Consider the following 19,478-nt stretch of genomic DNA (forward strand, 5'->3'; position numbering starts at 1 on the left):
TAACATTGTGATTTACCATTGTCTTTGCTCAAAGTCTGAACTTGAGGTTTAGTCCATCTTCACTGTCTCAGTGCTGTTCGTGTGTTGTTGTTTCTCCTCCACAAGTGCTGTCAGTTGTCTGTGATTGAGTCTGGCTCGCTCACACGCAGTGCTTGGGTTACCACTCCCCTGGTGATTCTCTCTGCGCGCTCCTCTGTCCCTGAGTACGCCACGCCTTCTCCTGCTCTTTGGGCTGCGGCCAAAGAAGTGGCTCCACTTCTCCCTTAGGTATCCGCCATTGCTACTGCATTTCCATATGCCGAGAGAGTAAGGTGCTAGGCGACGGACGTCCGCCCACTGACGGCAAAGAGACTGTGACACTTGAAGACGGGTGAGCAGGGCGCTGGCGTTGGGGGCATGAAGTCACACCTAGTATCAGAGTTCACCAGAATTCTTTCTGGTAATGTCGAGCATGTATTGACAGCCACATTTCCAGAACCGTGAGCCCCTCCAACTCACTTAAAAAAACGCCACCAACCCCCTATCTCTGGCAACTCCGAGTTCTTTTAAACACCCAGCTGATCTCAAACCCGCCCCCTTGTAAAGACACTTGCCTACCACAACCAACACCTGCCTGCACGCCAGAACAAACACCTGTGCCAGCCCCTTGGACAAGCCTCTAGTATACCCCACATCGGTACATCAGAAATGTTGCCACATGTTGTGTCGTAAAGAAGCTTTACAAAGTTCTATGGCGAACTTTGTTTCTTATAGCCAGAGTTAAACTCGTGCCTTGAGGCGAAATTGTTCTCGCAACTATTTCATGCATGCTTTCCCTGAATATGTTCCTTCTGTAAAGTCTATTGACTCACGTACGAATGAGTCTTTTTTTCCAACTATAAACCGTGTCTAGCATATCACTCTAGGTGCTTTCAATTTTGCACACAAGGCACAGTGAAATAAGATGATTAGCCCAGCATTTAATAATTTAATTAGGCTTCGATTTGCACAATGATATGGCTGCACCGCATGTGTGGCATTTAAGGTGCACAAAGAGAAATCGGTTTGTCGTTATACAAGGAACTTGTCAGACCAAGCTAGCATTGTTGAATCTCAAGTGTTGCAAGTGTGCAAATGCATGCCATCTGCAAAATTGTGCCAAGTACCTGGGCATCTAATCGCAGTGCCTGGCAAATACCTAATACTTATACACAAGCCAAAACTGTTGGCTTTGCCAATGCTTGTTTTATTAGTTGTTGCATGCTTTTTTGTTAGTTTAATTAAGATCCTATTTGTATAGTTCCTTCTTTCCCAACTCACACACCTTCTGAAGAGAATAGCCTGCCCTCTGTCATTATCAAAATAGGATTTTATGATTGGTATCACTGCTGGTTTAGTAGGGTGGGCTGAGTAGACTCTTTGGCCACAGGCAGCAGCAAACAAGCCTCTTGCAGTCAAGCAAACATAATGTACATACCAAGGCAAACACTAGACAACCGGCAGTGGAAGTTATTTTAATGGATGCATTCTAAGCAGCCATCAGAATGATAACTTTAGCACATCGCTCACGTCCTCCTCGTCAGCTGAACAATTTACTTCCTGTCAGAACCATTCCCGCAGCCCTACATTTCAGAGCAGATCAAAGTCGCGCTTAAATCTACGTGCGGACAGATTTACTGCGCATGTCTACCAAACGTGTCAGTTTACGTTTGATCCGGGACCCCCTGTTTGGCTTGTGTTAATCCCACCGCGTAACGTTTCGTTTTATTTACAGCCTGTGTGGGGCCGCTCTGGGTTGAATTACGCAGTTAAAGTGCCACAGGATATAATCCTCTCACGGCGCAATAAATAATTTGAGACCTTGTTTTCGATAACGAATCCGACGTTAACACAAAACAGCGAGGGGTGGATTTTGTTACAGTTTGCTGCTTTGTAGCCACTGTTCCCTTGGTGTGGACTGCGCGACTTGTGGCTCGCGGCCCCTCCTCCACTGCTCAAGGTTGTGATAAGCAGAGGGGGGACGCTTAGTCGAGTTCTTCTGGCATTTTGTTTGTAATACATAGTGTACTCCCGGGTGTGCTGCAGCTGTGCATGCGGGGGAGATGCGTGCTTTTGGAAGGAGCACACGGATCCTCCTTTGGATGTTTATGAAATGCGTCACACTCTCGTTTTCAGATTATGGACACAAACTGGGAACCTTTCTGCTTCTGCGTTAACTGTTGTATAGGAATAGATCAGTGTCGTTTTGTTGACGTGGCTCTAAAGGCACTCTCACTTTGAGTATGGTGGTAATGGTATATTCTATACCTGAGGCACAGCACACATACTGTAAACTGTGAAAAAGCCATGTTTACTCCATACACTACTTTCTATGTACCCCATGCAGTCATTGTCCCATGCAATCCCGACTCATAATTGGGTGATGTGGTACATTTAGGAGGTGTTTAAAACCCCACAAGTGTTTGTTGTTAGCAGTGTACTCTTATTGCAGCCCTAAATTAAAAACCTTTGTGCTTGTTCAATTTTCACGGTATGGCCCTAACGTGGGCATGGAGACAGGCATAATAAGGGAAGAGGAAAAAGAGGGGTCAGGGTCTTGTCCACATGCCTGTGAGATGCTTATGCCTTTCCATGGAAAAGGTGTTGTGCAGGATGAGTTAGGGAGGGTTGTCAGGAACATATAGGGTACACAGGATAAGTGGGTACAGCATTAGAGCAACAGCTATGGGCAAGAACTTACATGCCCATGTTGTGGATAGCATAAAATGACGTTTCCACTGGACTGTGCTTAATCTGTAAAAGAAATGAATGCTGGACCTCAAATATTTACTAGCGCACCCATGACACACCAGGATTGGCAGCTCCCCGCCAATTTTTGTTACTCCCCCCGCCCCCCGCGGCGGCTCCCAATTCTGTCAGCATATATGGGGTTAAAGCTGCAACTCTCACCTGCTGAGTGTGGTTGATGGATGCACTCCGTCACTACAGCAGATGTGTGATTTACAAATGTCAATCAACATACACTTAACATAACATACTCACTGAGCCTCATTCCAAGGTTGGTGCTAGTCATGGCGCTATTGGCAAATGACTAGCACCAATACAGGTACCGTGTCCACCCTGGTTCGATGGGGACTTACCGGTCTAGTCCGTCCTTTGCGGGACCGGTAAGTTCCCATTGAAAATGTCAATCCCCATTCCCATTTGAGCCCCCATAGGGCTCAATGGGAATGGGGAGGGTCTAATAACGGTACCGTAAATTACGGTACGGTTATTAGCTCTGAAGTCCCTTTGTTGATCCTGTCCATAACGCCTGGTAAAAGCAGGCGCTAAGGGCGGGGCCGCAAAGGGACCTCGTAGTAGGGCGCAAAGGGATTACGGGCACTGATGTCCTTAACGGTGCCCGGTATCCCTTTGCGTCCTACTCGGAATGAGGCCCATTGTGTCTTGACATGAGGCAAATGTTTAAGTGTGTCTTTAAACACAATCATCATTTACATTTTGCTCTGATTTTATAGGTGTTTATTATGTGACCGGCAGTTACAATAAAACAGTTGCTAAAACACAACATCACAATCAAACTGAGTCTAAGACAGTAAGTGCCGGGGCTCAGAAATAAGTGCCTGGGCTGAGCCCTGGCAAACAACCACACAAATTACACACTGCCTCTGGAACAAGAGAAAACGTTAACTGTGAAGGTGGGGTCCATTTTTGGGTGAAGTGTGGCTATTCAATGGCTGTTGCTAGCTTCCTTCGTAAAGACCGGGGGGGGGACCAGTGGTATGCTGTTTTTACACATGGCCAATGTGTGGGTGGAAAGAACTCTGTTTATCCTAGCAGGTGCTGTTCATGCCACAGTGAGCTTCTAGGTATGGGTTCTATTTATCCTTGTTGAAATGCTCAAAATTCTTTTATACAAAAGCTAACATTTTACCCGTAATACACTTAATTCTGCTTCTCACCACACTCTAGTTTAGGCTGAGTCCCTGCTTCTACCTCCTGCTAAGTCTATCCTAGATTGCAGTTACATCTCCTTCGTTTCTTTGACCCTTGCTCTGTCCCTTAATTCAGGAATGTGTATGACCGGCTGTTGAGTCATAACTAAGTGGGGTGACCAGACTAAAAAAAACTACAGCGGGACATGTCATAGAAATAGAAGTAGGACTAAAGTAAATACATATACAACTTTGGTCCCACTTCTATGTTGCTAGCCTGTTTCGGGGGAGCGGGGAGGGGGTGTGCACACAGACACACTCCACTCATTGGAGGAGAGTGCCTGGGAGGACATGGGGGAGGAAATGGAGCGTGAAAAGCATTTCACGCCTCCATTTGCGCAGAAAGAGTTGACCCGGGACCCGATTTCAGGATTTCGAAATTGGGACCCAGCAAAAACGAGGACCATAGCCACCCACCCTTGGAAACCCAGGACGGGGTTTATAAAATCCCAAAACTCCCGGGACGGAGGGTGATTTCCCCGGACTGTCCCCGGAAAACCAGGACGTCTGGTCACCCTATAACTAAGGCAACTGTGCAACCCTTTTATGAATCCACAAAAGATCTTAACTTTGAAACCTTTCAGAGGTCCTTCACTACCTAGACATATAGAAGCCCTCTGCCAGAGTCTGTTTCTGGTTCCAGTCCTTAGCAGTCAATGTCTATCCCACCTGTGCCTCATGTTTCTCATGACCCAAGTTCTCCTCCAGAGGCCGTATACTAGCCTGCTAGCACCATCCCTCTCTTACCCTTGGTAGCATTGTGCATACTCCTGAAAATCTACAAGGCTGCTGTGATAGAGGTGTGTCATGATTGCGCAAATAACACTTTGTACTTAACATTTGAGAAAAGTCCATTGCTCAACCATGAAAGTGAAAGGCGTCCAAGTAAGTGTGATAAGTGAAGGGTGGCGAGGGCTGGATCTAGATGGGGGGAAATTGCCTTCAGACAGTAGGGGAGCAGAGGAAAGGGAATTAAGGGAAGGGTATGGCTAATGGTGGGCATTCCTGGTGTGTGCGCCCGGATAAAAGAATGTGGGAGGTGTAGGGAGGGGGGTATACACGCATTTCACCGCAGTATTTTTCATTGCGTGTTTTTTCATCGCCGTTTTTATTTTAAAAAAAACTCATCTTTTTTTTGGGGGGGGTAAAAAATTCAATATATGTTTGTGGGTGTAAGGGAATAAAAAAAAGGGGGATGTGGGGGGGTAACCCCCCCAAAAAAAACAAAAAAAAACAAGTTTTTGGAAACAAAACAGCGATGAAAAAACCTGCGATGAAAAATACCGTGGCGAAATAACGTAGAACCGGGAGGGGCAGGGAGCGGGCTGCGGGGGAAAAGGGGGGTTATTCAGGGAGGCAGGGCGGGTGAGAATTCTATTTCGGCAATACCTTGTGCAAACAGAGCACAGGGGGAGTTTAGAAATGACAAATTTTGTACAAATTCCCTTTACTTACTCTAATAGGTGTAATTTGGTTGCAGGCTGAGACCCTGATTACAGGGTAATGGCCATGGAATAGCCCAGAACAGGGGTCCTCCTGCTAAGGTCAAGTGTGTAGGCAACTGGCATCCCATACCTTGGCGACATGGCAGCTACAGAGTTATATGTGCATTTCTTAAAAGTTTTCTGGAATCAAATTAATTCCAACAGCCATGGATTGACTTTAAATATGGGCAGCATTCTACAAATTAACTGCATATCCTGATGGCCTAGTGGCAGAACTGTGGTTAAACATAACTATAAAACCATATCTGGTTTGGTATAGTGGCATATATGTAGATACAATGAAAACTGCCCAAACCTAACCTGATGTCACTTTATTATTTCTACCTGGATTCCACTGACCTACAGCTGCAGGGGCGTTTGTGTATTAGCACCTGGGCCTAGATGTTTCAACCACACCAGATAGTGGCTCTGGCCCAGGAAGCTCTATGTTCTCTTCTGGGAAGGGAGTATACCTTCCTGGGAGAGCAGGACAAGGGCCTCATTACAAGTATGGCGGAGTGGGAAAAAATTGGCGGCAACAGAATTACTCAGCAAAATCGGTGGAATTACTGCCACAGAATTACCGCTGCAGTAATTCTGCCAAAAAGCCCTAGAAAAATGGGGATTAACTCTGCCACCGCCACTTGTAATCTGGCAGTAATTCCGTCAGACCAAGGGCGGTAACGGTAATTAATGTGGGGGTATTCCATTGGATTTACTGCCAGAATACCACCCAACTCGTAATGATGCCTATAATCTTTCCAGGAGTGGGGTAAGGGCTTGTAGCATCAAAGTAATCTATGAAATGCAATGGGGCAGCCACATCTGCAAGATAATTACAGGAGTCCTTTTGATCTCAGGCTGACAGGAAAAGGGGCAAGTATGGTGTAGCCTGGGAGAGGACCTGTATACAGAAGAAGGGACCAGCCATCTTGAATATGCCCAGGCCACACTTATTTCATGAGATCCCCCTAATATCCTGCAGACAAATCACTCTGGGAGTTGATGTCACAAGGAATAAACGTGTGCTCTAGCACCTTGAAGGGCCTGTTTGTGCTAGATGGAAAACAATAATGATCTCAAACCAAATAATCAAACAGACTCAAAGAATATGGCAAAGTACCACTTTATTATAAGTTTAATGAAGCAGGGCATACTGGCAGACATCGGACTGGTGCATGCACACTCACATATCAGCTTGATTACATGGAGGTCTTATACCCCAATATGCATCATCTATCACGCCATATTACGTGGCAAAATACAAAATCTAGCAAGGGAAGGAATTGGTTTAAGGGAACATATCTACTTATAGTACATCATTGGCTACCCCTTATCTGTAGGGCAAGCCTTGATCTACCTAAATGCGTATAGTACTGATTATAGTGGATAAAAGAACAGTGGATTGGTCTATGCTTCATTGCACGTTAGGTTGTCCCTCAACCCCACTGATTGGTTTACATACTATCCAGACCTTGGACTTTTGGCTCTTTAGCAGCACATACGTGAAACGAAACTTAGGTGTTTGGATCCCATCTGACTACTCCCCATTTTCGCAATTAGTCCATCATCTCTCATCAGTGGGCTGTCAGCCAATGTTTTCCATTTGTAGTTGACCTTGTTGCCTGCTCACTGTCCTGGAACATTCAAGGGAATGTGAGCACACCATTATCTTAGCTTAAGGCTCTAATGAATAGCTCAGAAGGAGGCGTGAGCACTAGGAACTGGTGGTTACTGCACCTTACTCTTTTTAATCTTATAGGGTTGGTTGCACATGCAGCCATTCATTGGAAACCATAGGGTCCATGCTCTTGTTACCCAAAATCTACGTTAGGTAGTTAGGTGTTCGGTTTCTACTTGTATGGCGCTTGTGCACATCTTATATGAGTTTGGTTTGTCCACTGGAATTCGTAGTAGGTAAAGTCCACACATTTAGTTTAGATACCATTGTGGTTTTTTATTGTTCACCATAAGTGCCGACACGTGTTTCGACGAACTACGGGTCTTTATCAAGGCTAGGATTTAGGTATATCTTGAATGGTGATTTGATGAGGGCCAGTAGCCCGTGGCAGGTGGTCACACCTGGATAGGTGCATCTGAGTCATACGGTGCTTGTCAACACTGCGTTGCCGTTTGGCCCATGGTTAGATTCAATGGTGGTTCCATCCATCCATAGTATTCATTGATGCATTCTGACATCTTGGCAGGCGACATCCTTCCATATAACATTCTTCCATGCAACATCCTTCCACACTTTCCGTGCACCGGTACATTCTGAATGGCTGTTTGAGTGCATGACGTCTGTCATACACTCGATGCGTTATGGGAACGATACAGGAGGTCCCATTTGTTGCTTTTCTTTGACTGTTCCAGTATGACAGAGGTGGGGTGACGGGAACTGGCAAGATAGCGTCTACCTACACCTCTACAAACCTTTTTAAGGGGAGTGGCCCCTTAGAAAATGCTTGGAACGGACCAATCTGCTTTAGAAAAAGTGACTATATAAGTCCCCCCCTTTAATTGAACTTTCATGGAGAAATCATTAGGGAACCATCTATATGCATCATTCACAACATTTCACTGGACCCTTGTTATAGTAAAGTCTGCCCAAAGTCCCCAGCTGCTAGGGTTAAAGACAAGAGTTTCCATGGAGGTTTCAGATCCTCTCCCTAACCGCTTCAGAACATTTGAAATGACCTGCTGTTGAAAAGGCCTAATTGCTACTGGGCACTGGTGCCCAGGACTCTGCCTGCTGAACTGGCAGCACCAAAAGTGTCCCTGGCAACCTTCCTGGCTGTGAAGGGCAGAATATAAACTAGCCTTTCCATGCTCACCTCGTGCAGTGTCGCAAAGCAACTCAAATACTAAAAGAAGCTCTACAAATGTCTTCCAGTCCCTGTGAAGACACAACCCAGTTGCCTTTGACACTCTCTGCTTTGTGCCACTTTGGGCACCTTCAGGCTGCACGGATCCAAACATTGCCCGCCTGTGCCAAGTTTTTCTGCAACCATACGTGTTGGACCGTTGAACAATGCCTATTTATTTATTATTATTAGTGTGATGTAGTTTAAATTAAAATTTTCGACACCCCATTATGAAATACACTTAATACAATATAAAACTATATTCTCATGCTTCCTTAAACAACAAGGATGTTAAACATTAAAATTAAAATTAGGCATGTATGCGTTACACAGTTATACACTTCCTACAAAATTCATTCAATGTTTCGAGGAGATTTCCAAGTTCCATACAGATCATTCCATATGTGTACGAAAATACAGAAACCCCACCAAGTTCATAGTAACGTTATATTATCAGTGTCATAATAATAGTGCAAGTGGGCAAAATGTGCGGAATTGTACTAAAAGGATTAAAATTCCTTAGTAAATTAAGCACATGTGACGTTTATGCACAGGAGCCTAAAACAGCCTAAATAAATTGTTTAGACCGAATGCTGTCAGCGTTATTGTAGAGGAGGTGCTAGACCAATCTCCCCCCCCCCCAAGCTGGGTACGGATGGCATGGTCGGCTGATCAGTGGTTCCAGTATCACAAAAATCAGAATTATGGTGCTTTCTGAAGATAAGGTGTGCTTATAGGTGACATATATTTTTGGGGTCAGAATGACACAGAAGTTGGGGGTATCTCAGGTATTGCATGCACATCATAAAAATCTAAAAAATATAATCTGAAAACTGGATATAAAATGAGTTATGCTCAAAAGTAAATTAGTTTGCTGTTTGGTAGCATGGCCGTGTATCGAGGCTGAACAGGCTGAGATAGATTCTAAGATGGATGCCACAGATAAAAATGCATCTTGGGTGCAGGTGTCAAAAGTTCTTACTCATGCAGATGATGGACTATTCTTTGGAAGCAGTTCACTGTGAGATAAATTATGTCTGGGTTGGTATATTTAGAATTTCTTGGCAGCAAAAGCAGACATGATTGATAGAAAATCAGATAAGAGAATGGGAAGGCTACCAATTAGACAGGACAGCTGCCTTCTTAGCAAAAAACAAAATGAGCTCATGGAGTTTTTCACGGTATTAGATGCCAAGTAGATTTGGCAGGCCTCGAGATAAGGGCTGGTTCTTGGCAGGAAATGAAGGATAAATAATTAGGTCTGGCTGGGTCTCGGGCAAGCTTATCAGGTTACGTGTCAGTCAAATAACGCTTGCCAAAATGAACTCATGTGGGCTTTGTGAGTGACAAGCAAGCCAACCAATCGAAGACGTAAAGGTTTTTCTTTTGGCTGAAGGGACCAATTAGATATGTATTCTGAAATTGTTTGAAGTGTTGCATCATTCTAAAAGGCTTATAAAAGGCAGCTGATTGTAGGAACCCTGTTTGCTTCCAGTGTATCGTTATGAACCTGTAGTAAAGATGACTGTGAACCATCCAGGTGTCCGTCTTTCTTTGGTCTTGTTCCAGTGTCATTTTCTGCAGATGTCAAAGCTGATGAAGTTGAGGGTCCCCCTTTACATATGGTGACCACTTTTGAAGGGACCCTAAAGATCTTTCAGGCACAATAACCCAAGCTTCTGATGCTGACAGCATTGGGAAGATGCCTGGGGAGAGTGACAGGTTAAGTCAATTATTCTGCAGTGTGCCCCCATTTTGCCAGAGGAGGTCTCCCCATGGTTGTCAGCATGAATGATGATGGCGCACTTAGACATTTATGGATTATGGTATGTATTTGAAGAGGACAGGGGTAAAGGAAAAATAACATGTTATGTATATATTAATGGGAAAGGTAATGGGGGTTTGTTTAGTATATGATGAGAACTGTTTGAATAAGGAGCGTTCTGTAGAGCCCGGTTTCCTAGCAGTGAGGAGCACTAAGGATTAATGTGAAAAGAGTCGACTAGTCTGTCTGTTTGTTTATATGTTTGTTTTAAACTAAAGGTGTTGAAGAGCAACAGTGAATTGTATAAAATGAGAGGAAGTCAAGAAATTACATTATTTATTTAGGGGGAGGTGATTTGCACCAACCCAGAAATAGGTAGACAGCAGTGGAAAAGGCAGAGGTGTAAGCAAACCATTGATGAGTGCGCTCATATGCACTGATATGCTATGGAGAAAGAACCATGCAAAATCATGAATTAAAGTCAAAAATTATGGCTGTTTTGCACCCTTTAAGCGGTCGGTTGTCGGTAGCTAGAGGGTTCATTTGTATATACCTACATAGTTGACAGCTTTAAGATACCAAAATGTCTTGAACGGTAAAAATGTGCAAAGCGCATCATGCAAACGAAGAACAGATAAAATAGGACATGTGAGGGAAATTAAATGTGCTTCAGACAGGCAACTACACAGTTAGGAAGAAGGTATAAATAGGGGTTTTAAATCAAATTGACACTAAATCTGACATCAGATTCCCCTTCCCCAGCAAGGAAGGAAGGGATGCGATATATATACCATGTTTTAAAAAGAAAATCTCACAGAGAGATGACTACTTTTGGATACAATACACGGCTATCAAAGGCTAGCACTGACCACGCTGCTGGGAGCAGCCAGAATGTCTATTCAAGGCTGAGAGATAAACAGTTGGCAGAGTCAGGAGACTAATTAATGATTTCAGGAAAAATCAATGCTGTTTTACAGTTTGAAACAAGGATAGTCCTGTAAGTTAATGTAGTTAAAACAGCTTGCGCAGAAGAAGCAGCAAGATGCTGTTGAAACATATTTTTTATAAATTCACTAGCAGAGCTATGAGCAAAAAACTAAAATTAGGAAAACATATATGTGTATTTATATTGTAACAAGAGAGTATATAAAAAATCATGGACAGTGATTTGGTTGTGTAGTTGTGAAAGGTTCTGAGTAAATTGACAAATAAGTAGGTTTTTTCATGGTGTTAGTGCACAAATGTTAAAAACAGATGCTATGAGAAAGTGCTGGATTGTATTAATATATTATGGGGTAATTAGAACCGTGGTTGTGTAGTCAAGAGAGGGTGTATATTTTGAAAAATTGTTCATTTTGCCAGGAAAACCATATGTGGTTGAACTGTATTCTAAATATATTATTTTCCACTTAGGAGGCTGCCCCAGTTATTGTATATGTGTGAGCTGGGGAGACCCCATTAAGTCACTGTTCATGATCATACCGATCCCTTCCCATTTTAGGGGGTTGGTTGGTCATTTGTTGGGGTTGGTGTTGGATGACTTTTTTGTTGGGCACACACTAGAGCGCCCCTGATTTATTGATTTTATGCTGGGCAAGTAGCTGTTTTTTATTGAGGATGGATGAGGCATTTGGAAAGGACAAGGGTCCTGAGCCATGTATGGGCCAATTGCACAGATGAGGAAAAAAAGGGAAAATGTTTGCTAAAGAGGTTTCAAGTGCGCTTTTTAAAGAATGACAGATTCTAAAATGAAAGCACCGAAGAGTGCTGTGGGGGCCCACAATAGCAAGAATACTGGTAGTTGGGGACAGAGAGAAGGCATGGGATATACATTATAATATAATGTGGAGTCATGGGATGTTATACATGAAGGTTTAAGCATGTACACCAAGGCCAGAGCAGATTGGATAGGTGCCAAGAAGGGGAACAGTGTTTCCCTCACCATATAGTGTAACTATGCAATATAGGGGCATTCGAAGAAGAAAATTATGAATGTGTCCAGGATCACACAAATTGAGAAGCATGACGCTGAGAGTAAAAATGCAATTATGAGTGAAAATTATAGTAAAACGTAGGTTAATGTATAGTGGATGATATTAAACTAAGCACAGTGAATATGTATGGGGAAGAGCAAGAAAAAATTAGGCAAAAACCTTTTTTGGCGAAACTATTGGAAGTGCATGTATTGATGCAAAAGTTGTATTTAAAATTAGGGAAGTAATGAGAGGAAGTGCTTGCAAAGCGCACTGGGACAAAGTTCACACACAATATGCACAAGGGGCATGATATATTTAAACATATGTATTGAGAAAGCATTAGGTCAAAGGAGTATTTTTTTTATAGATGCACACACCTCGATTAGTATGATTTGCAAGAAATGGAGTTCATTATTTAGATTTTGGTGGGGTTTGTTCAAGTAAAATGTATTTATAAAGAAAAGTACAAGCAGGCTGCGGCACTGACAAAGAAGAATGAGGAAGGCTTGGCACAATTATTGAGCACAGCATGGAGTATTATTACACGTGATGAAGTGATTTATTGGGGAAAAATAGAGATGATTAAGTATAGAATCTCTGTCATGATATGCTTACAAGAAAAGGGGGAGTGACACATACACACATGCATACACACACATGCATACACACACATACAAGCACACACAGTCACATGCATACACACATGCACATGCATACACACATGCATACACATATGCATACACATGCGCACATGCATAGACACATACATGCAAATACACATGCATGCACATGCACACACATGCATACAAACACATGCACATGCATGCACACACACCCGCACACATGCATACACATACACACATGCACATGCATACACATATGCACACATGATCTTGTGGAAGTATAGGCAATCAATGGTTTGCAGGCTCAATGCACATGAAACACACATAGGTAGTCAGAAGAAGAATTCAATTTTGCAATGAGAACAGACACACACAGGATGCTTTTGTTTTACATTAAAAACACCAGTTAGGGATATTACGGTTTGCTAAAAATATGATGTGAAGGAAGTTAGATTTCCGTTTTAGGCAGGATGGGGATCCAATATCTTATATTCAGGAGCACTGAATTCTTGAAGCACGCAAACGGGGGTGAAAACAGTGGCAGTATTTTACCACATTGTATGTCAGGGATTTCTTGGGCAGGTACAGAGACACTTGGGAAGCAAGTGGGAATTGAAGTGAAATTGTGGCTTAAGATACAGTTGACTATAGTGAATCATTGTCACCAATTGCAGGAGAAAAACAGGAACAAGACGATGTTAGAAAACCTGAGGAAGTCAAGTTAGTTCTGAATAAATTGACAAAGTATGCCTTAAAAGGGACGGTAGTGACAAAGTAGAGAAGGACTTGGAATACAGCAAGCAGCGGGTACTTCAAAGGCAAATAATCAGTGCCAAATAGACCAAGAAGGAATGGATTTGTGAGAGAAATGGGAAATAGAGAAAGCAGTCGTTCGCAGAATAACCAAGGCAGTTTTCAGAATATGCAGAATGATAATCAGAATGTGCAAGGACCATAGGGGCTCCTCCTGTGTATTGCATATGTGGGATGACAGAGCACATTGCACACATACGGGAGCAAAGGATATGCACAAAATTGACAATTCTTAAGAGGGGGCAGCTTATCCTTCAGTATATAGCTCATAAACTAGGGAAGGGTTGCCCAGGATCAGACATTATATCAGACATGAGCGCTGAGAGTGCAACAGGTACAGCAACTAGAACAAGTACAAAATTAAATCACTACAGGGGCAATTGCAGCCACTTCCCATGCAGATTCAGCAATATGCAAACACAGGACAGGCATTGACACCCAGAATAGGAGGTGCCACTGTGGTGGGAGGAAATCCTTTCACAGGAACAGGGGTATGCACCCACAATAGGGCAGCTCACAGGACGACTTGTTCTGCTCAGAATTATCAGTGACACTAGGCCCCAAGAGGAGCCAAGGGTCAATGTGACGGAAGGAGGGGAAACCTTTGGTTTATTAGTAGACATTGGGACTGTGCATTCATGTACACGGGAGGAAAAATATTCAATGGTGAGAATTGCCATAAATAATTAAGGTTTATGTGGAGCTATAAATTGAATTCCCTTTTTATCGATGAATTACCAGTCTCTATAGGAAAGTGTGACATGACTGATCCTTGTTACATTTGCGACAGACACTAGTTAAATATTTTGGGAAGGGATTGGATGACAAACCTTAACATGATGATTTTATTTACGGACCAAGGGATAGCGTGTTCCACTCTTGGAATACACTATTCAAACACAGATGAATTTATATTGGCAATAAACAGGGCAAATGGCTCTGTGGGTTGTTTCAGTGGAGCCAGAAGGGTTTTTTCATCATGGGGTGAGCATTCTATTAACATGGCTGTTTGGCCTAGTGGAGAGAATGGTGAAACTATTTGATTCATTTTTGTTTTGACTATAGATATTTAAGGACAAAGAGGGGGACAACCTATCCCTATAGAATTAGAAGAAGCCATAGTACGAGGGGAAATGGCAATGCTCAAAGGAATGCACAGTAAGAGTAGACCATGGAGGACAGTGATAGCTCTTGAGGAAGGGTCTAAGTTGATTGACGTCGCTGAGGATGACATATTTAAAAAGGACTTAAAAGATGATGAAGTGGTGGTTCTTTAGGATCACCAAATACTGGATAAAAATATAGAGAAGGGGAAATCCTACAGCGAATGATAAAAATGCGGTAGCACTCATTATATTTTCACGAATACTTGGAGAGAGTGGCAAATGTCCTGTGGGCTACAGGCCCTTATGATATGGACCTAGTGAAACAAATAAGACCTAGTGAAACAAAATAAAAATGTACTATAATATGAAACATATGAGTGTTTGCGTTGTAATTAGACTAATTAATGTAAGCTAATCATAAATAGATAAGGATAAAAGTGCAGAAGTAAGAAGTTTAAAATTAAGAGATTAATGACAATTCAGGGAGTGAAATAAATAAATAAATAATGAATGGATGAATGAATGAATGGATGGATGAATGAATGAATGAATATTAAAGCAGCGAAAAGCTCAAGTGGATAAGATATCCAGATTTCTAAATAAAAAGTACAATGGATGGTGCTGGCTATAATTAAATAGTGTAGTATATTCTAATAGAAATGAAATATGATTAATGAAAGGCCAAAAGAGTGTGGATGGCCAGGATTGATTTAATAAATATGAAAAAAACCTTTAGTTGAACTGAACAAAAGTACATATGAGAGTAAGTAACAAAAACATTGTTTGAATGAATATGATGGTGTTGATTTATGTTTTACAGATGACAATTATTGTCATTGTTGAGCACGGAAGGAATTTCTACATGGCCTTAGCAGAGTATAGCAATATAATGAGAAGGAACATTATATTGTGACAGAGGTAAGTGCTAGTGGACAAGTAGAAAATGAAAAGGTAAGTATCAATTTCACACAACAATTATATGAAGAAATTATTGATCATTATTTGGAGTAAGAGTATGCAGGTAAGTACAGAAAAAAAGCAGTAAGGGATACAGTATTTTAAATAATACCATTTATGGCCATATCTAACGGGAAAAACAAAGAAGACATTGGATAGAAGGTGGAGTAACCTTTTTTATTGTAGTTAACAGAAAAATGACATCTAGGTATATTTGGCAAATGAATAAGGCTTGAGGATAGGCAAAACGATGTATGCGATGTATGGCTATATGATAGACTTGCATGCACTTAGTAGAATCAATGCTGGGGTCCCAATAACATGGGTAGGCAAGATTAGAGTAGGTAGGACGATGAAAATTGTCAATTATGTCTCAACAGAATAAACACAGCAAAAGAAAGAAGACCGCGGTCCCACGCTAGCCAGAGGAGGACTTCAAAAGTGCAGAGAACATTTTAAGCATAGCAGAAAAGACCAAATATAGGCCTGTTACTAGACGTGTGGAAAAAATTCAAAGAAAATAAAATGTGCACCAACGTTTCGTTTGTGTTTTCCGAAAAGTGAGACTATATGTGAGTGGGCTGAAAGGGTCAAGAGATGACCTCAGTAAAAAATATTTTTAGAGGAAAGAGCAAGGTTTACCATGAGGAAATAACTGTTTGTTCTACCAATGTAATACATGACTGTGCCTCTATTTCGGTTTTCTACGGGAAGCAGGAACCCACACCAGCATTTTCTTCTTCAGCTACGGATGCACCAAGCAGAAAGAAGGGGGCAATTGAAGAAGAACACGTCCTTTTTTAAATTCTTGTTTTAATTTGTTATGTTGTCTGTTTTTGTCATTTATTATTTTTATCATAAAGAGGGAAACTACATGACTCTTTTGGTTTGAGAATGTCAACCAGAGGAAATGTTTTGTTTAGTGCAAAATGTAGTTATTGGAAGAAAAGAAGGCCCATGGAAAATATGGCAATGCAGAAAAAGTTAAAAATGTATGACTTCAGATCATAGACAAGTCCTGGTATCAGCCAGTATGTATTCAGGATAAAGTAACACCAAGATGTGCGAAAAGAGAGAAAGGAGCAGCCATCCTGTTATATTAGAAGAAGAGAAAATGCAGTAAAGATTGTTTAGGAGGCAGGAGTGTTTAAAAACATATAGGTATTTTAAGGGTTGGGTTTGAGAAGACAGCACTGATGATAAAGACACACTTATTTATCAAAGAGACTCATTCAGTTTTATATCACAGATGGACGGGAGATACCTACACACCATGTGATTGATGGCAACCGATCCTGCAGGCAGAGAGAAAAAGTTGCGGGACCCAGCCAGATGCCCAGCTACAGTTGCTTTGTGTTTGAAAGTTTTTCTACGGGACTCCCCCATCCTTGTGTTCCCCAGAAATAATCGAATGCCCCCCTCTGAGTATCTGAAACAGACTGAGAAAATCAAGTACTTTGTAATGTAATGAACAATACACTCAAAAGGATCGGTCTATGTACGAAGGGCCTGAGAACTCGCTGCAAAGCAGCCCAAAGGACAAATAAAATGGACTTACCATGAAGGCGGTCTGTGGATACAGAATACATTAAAAGAAGATGAATCGGATGGAGGATGTGTCAATGAAAGATGTGCCAATGGAGGAAAATATGTATGGAGAGAGGGCAGGAAACAAGGAAATGCTGTGGGGTGGGAGGAAGGAAAAAGTGTACAGTAACTGTTGCACGTGGACAAATAAAGAGAACAATGGGGTGGTGGGTTCCCTCAAGGAATGATTTCTCTTGATTCTCGTGGTGGCAAGGGGAAATCACCTGATGTGTATGGCATGTCTCAATTTTTGGGTAATAGGGGTAGGATCCAGACAAAACCAAATAAAGTTGTTCTTAAGGATACATGCATAAAAGTTCAAAAAGGGCGAAACGTTGTAAATAATCTTCTGACAAAGGGAGATATATGTTTTAGATTGTAGACACTGTTGACTTTGTAGAAATGCTTTTATAATACCTCCCATGTAGAGAAAAATCACCACACTGAGGGGGGTGACTGAGACAGGGATGCATAGGTACCCTGTATATGGGTGAGGCTGGACATTGGGTGTAGTGGTTGTGTATTGAATAGGTGTCTAAATATAGACCAAAGGGAGGAGTGTAGAGGAGGTGCTAAACCCCTCTCCCCCCCAAGCTGGGTGCGGATGGCATGGTGGGCTGATCAGTGGTTCCAGTATCGCAAAAATCAAAATTATAGTGATTTCTGAAGATAAGGAGTGCATATAGGGTGAAATATATTTTTGGGGTCAGAATGACTCAGGAGGTGGAAGGTGTCTCAGGTATTACACGCACATCATAAATATCTAAAAAATATAATCTGATAACCGGATAGAAATGAGTTATGCTCAACAGTACATTAGTTTGCTATTTGGTAGCATGGCCAAGTAGCTAGGCTGAACATTCTGAGAAAGATTCTAAGATGGATGCCAGAGACAAAATGGTGTCTTGGGTGCAGCTGTCAAAAGTCCTTAATCATACAGATGATGGAATATTCTTTGGCAGCAGTTCACTGTGAGATGAGGTACGTCTGGGTTGGTATATTTAGAATTTCTTGGCAGCAAAAGCAGACATGATTGATAGCAAATTGGATAAGAGCATGGGAAGGCTACCAATTAGACAGGACAATTGCTTACTTAGCAACACATAAGATTAGCTCATGGAGTTTTTTCACGGTATTAGCTGCCAAGTAGATTTGGCAAGCCTTGAGAATCAGGTAAAGGCTGGTTCTTGGCAGGAGTTGAAGGATAAATAATTAGGTCCGGGTGGGTCTCAGGCAAGCTTATCAGGTTATGTGTCAGTCAAATAAAGCTCTTTCAGTACTAGGGATGCAGAGATTTTGCTACTCACAGCCAATCATCTGCAGTTACTGGTGTCACCATGAGAGTCTTTCTTGTAAACAAGTATTAGTATAGATTGCATCCATGATGCACGTATGGTGTTGGTGTCCATAATAATCACAAATAACTGCAACAGGAATGTCGCCCAGAATTCAGGATCTCTCTTGCAATGTATATTCCCCAGGCCATCAGGCCCCAGGGCCCAGTGACGAATTTGAGTTTGCTATAACTCCCTATATGGTTTCTCTGTCAAGGCTCATAACATAATCTACTGATACTGGGTTCCAAATACTTCAGATCAATTGACTTTTTTGATTCTGCTGGTTAGAATGGGTTGGTAATACAGCAGGCCTTTGCACCTCTGGCATCATTAAAAAAATACCAGAATGTCCTGGTGTCCCCTGTTATAAGTATGCAATACACCATTTGGCATTAAGCGTTACTGGGGTGAACCTATATCACTTCAGCCAGTTGTATGTATTTTTTAGCTTTCTAACCTGCAGCTGCCTTTCAAGACCGGATATGAATATCTTATTACATCTCCTCACTTCTTGTCTCAATTCTCTCTTGGAAGTTTGAATAGTGCTGTCATATACCCCCTAAGTCTTGCAGTTAATATAATGATAACTGCTACCCTTGGGTGAAAATTCACATGTAAGATTGATAATCCATTCTACTGTAGCGTCAGGGCTGCCATATCGTAATGAGTTGGTATCATGCTCTTCTAGCCCGCCAATATGTCGACTAATAGCAGTCAGGTTCTGTTCAGTCCAGCTGAGCCTGTTAGCTCCTTGATTAATATCTATGCCTCCCATTTTTACTAGCGGGCTGACCAGGGTGTCCCAGTTACATTTCAAGAGGACGAGTGCATGATCTCTATATTCATTGAATGATGTACCTAGAGCTGCTGACAACTCTACCGCAGTAGCATTCGTAAATATGTAATCAAGCATGGCCCTAATATCACCTGATCACAAGGTGAAACTCCCTGGTTGGTCATCCTTCAGCCGTCCATTAAGCATGACAAAATTC

Source organism: Ambystoma mexicanum, chromosome 14, assembly GCF_040938575.1.
Source record: "Ambystoma mexicanum isolate Mex_15411 chromosome 14, UKY_AmexF1_1, whole genome shotgun sequence".
NCBI classification, from domain to species: Eukaryota; Metazoa; Chordata; class Amphibia; order Caudata; family Ambystomatidae; genus Ambystoma; species Ambystoma mexicanum.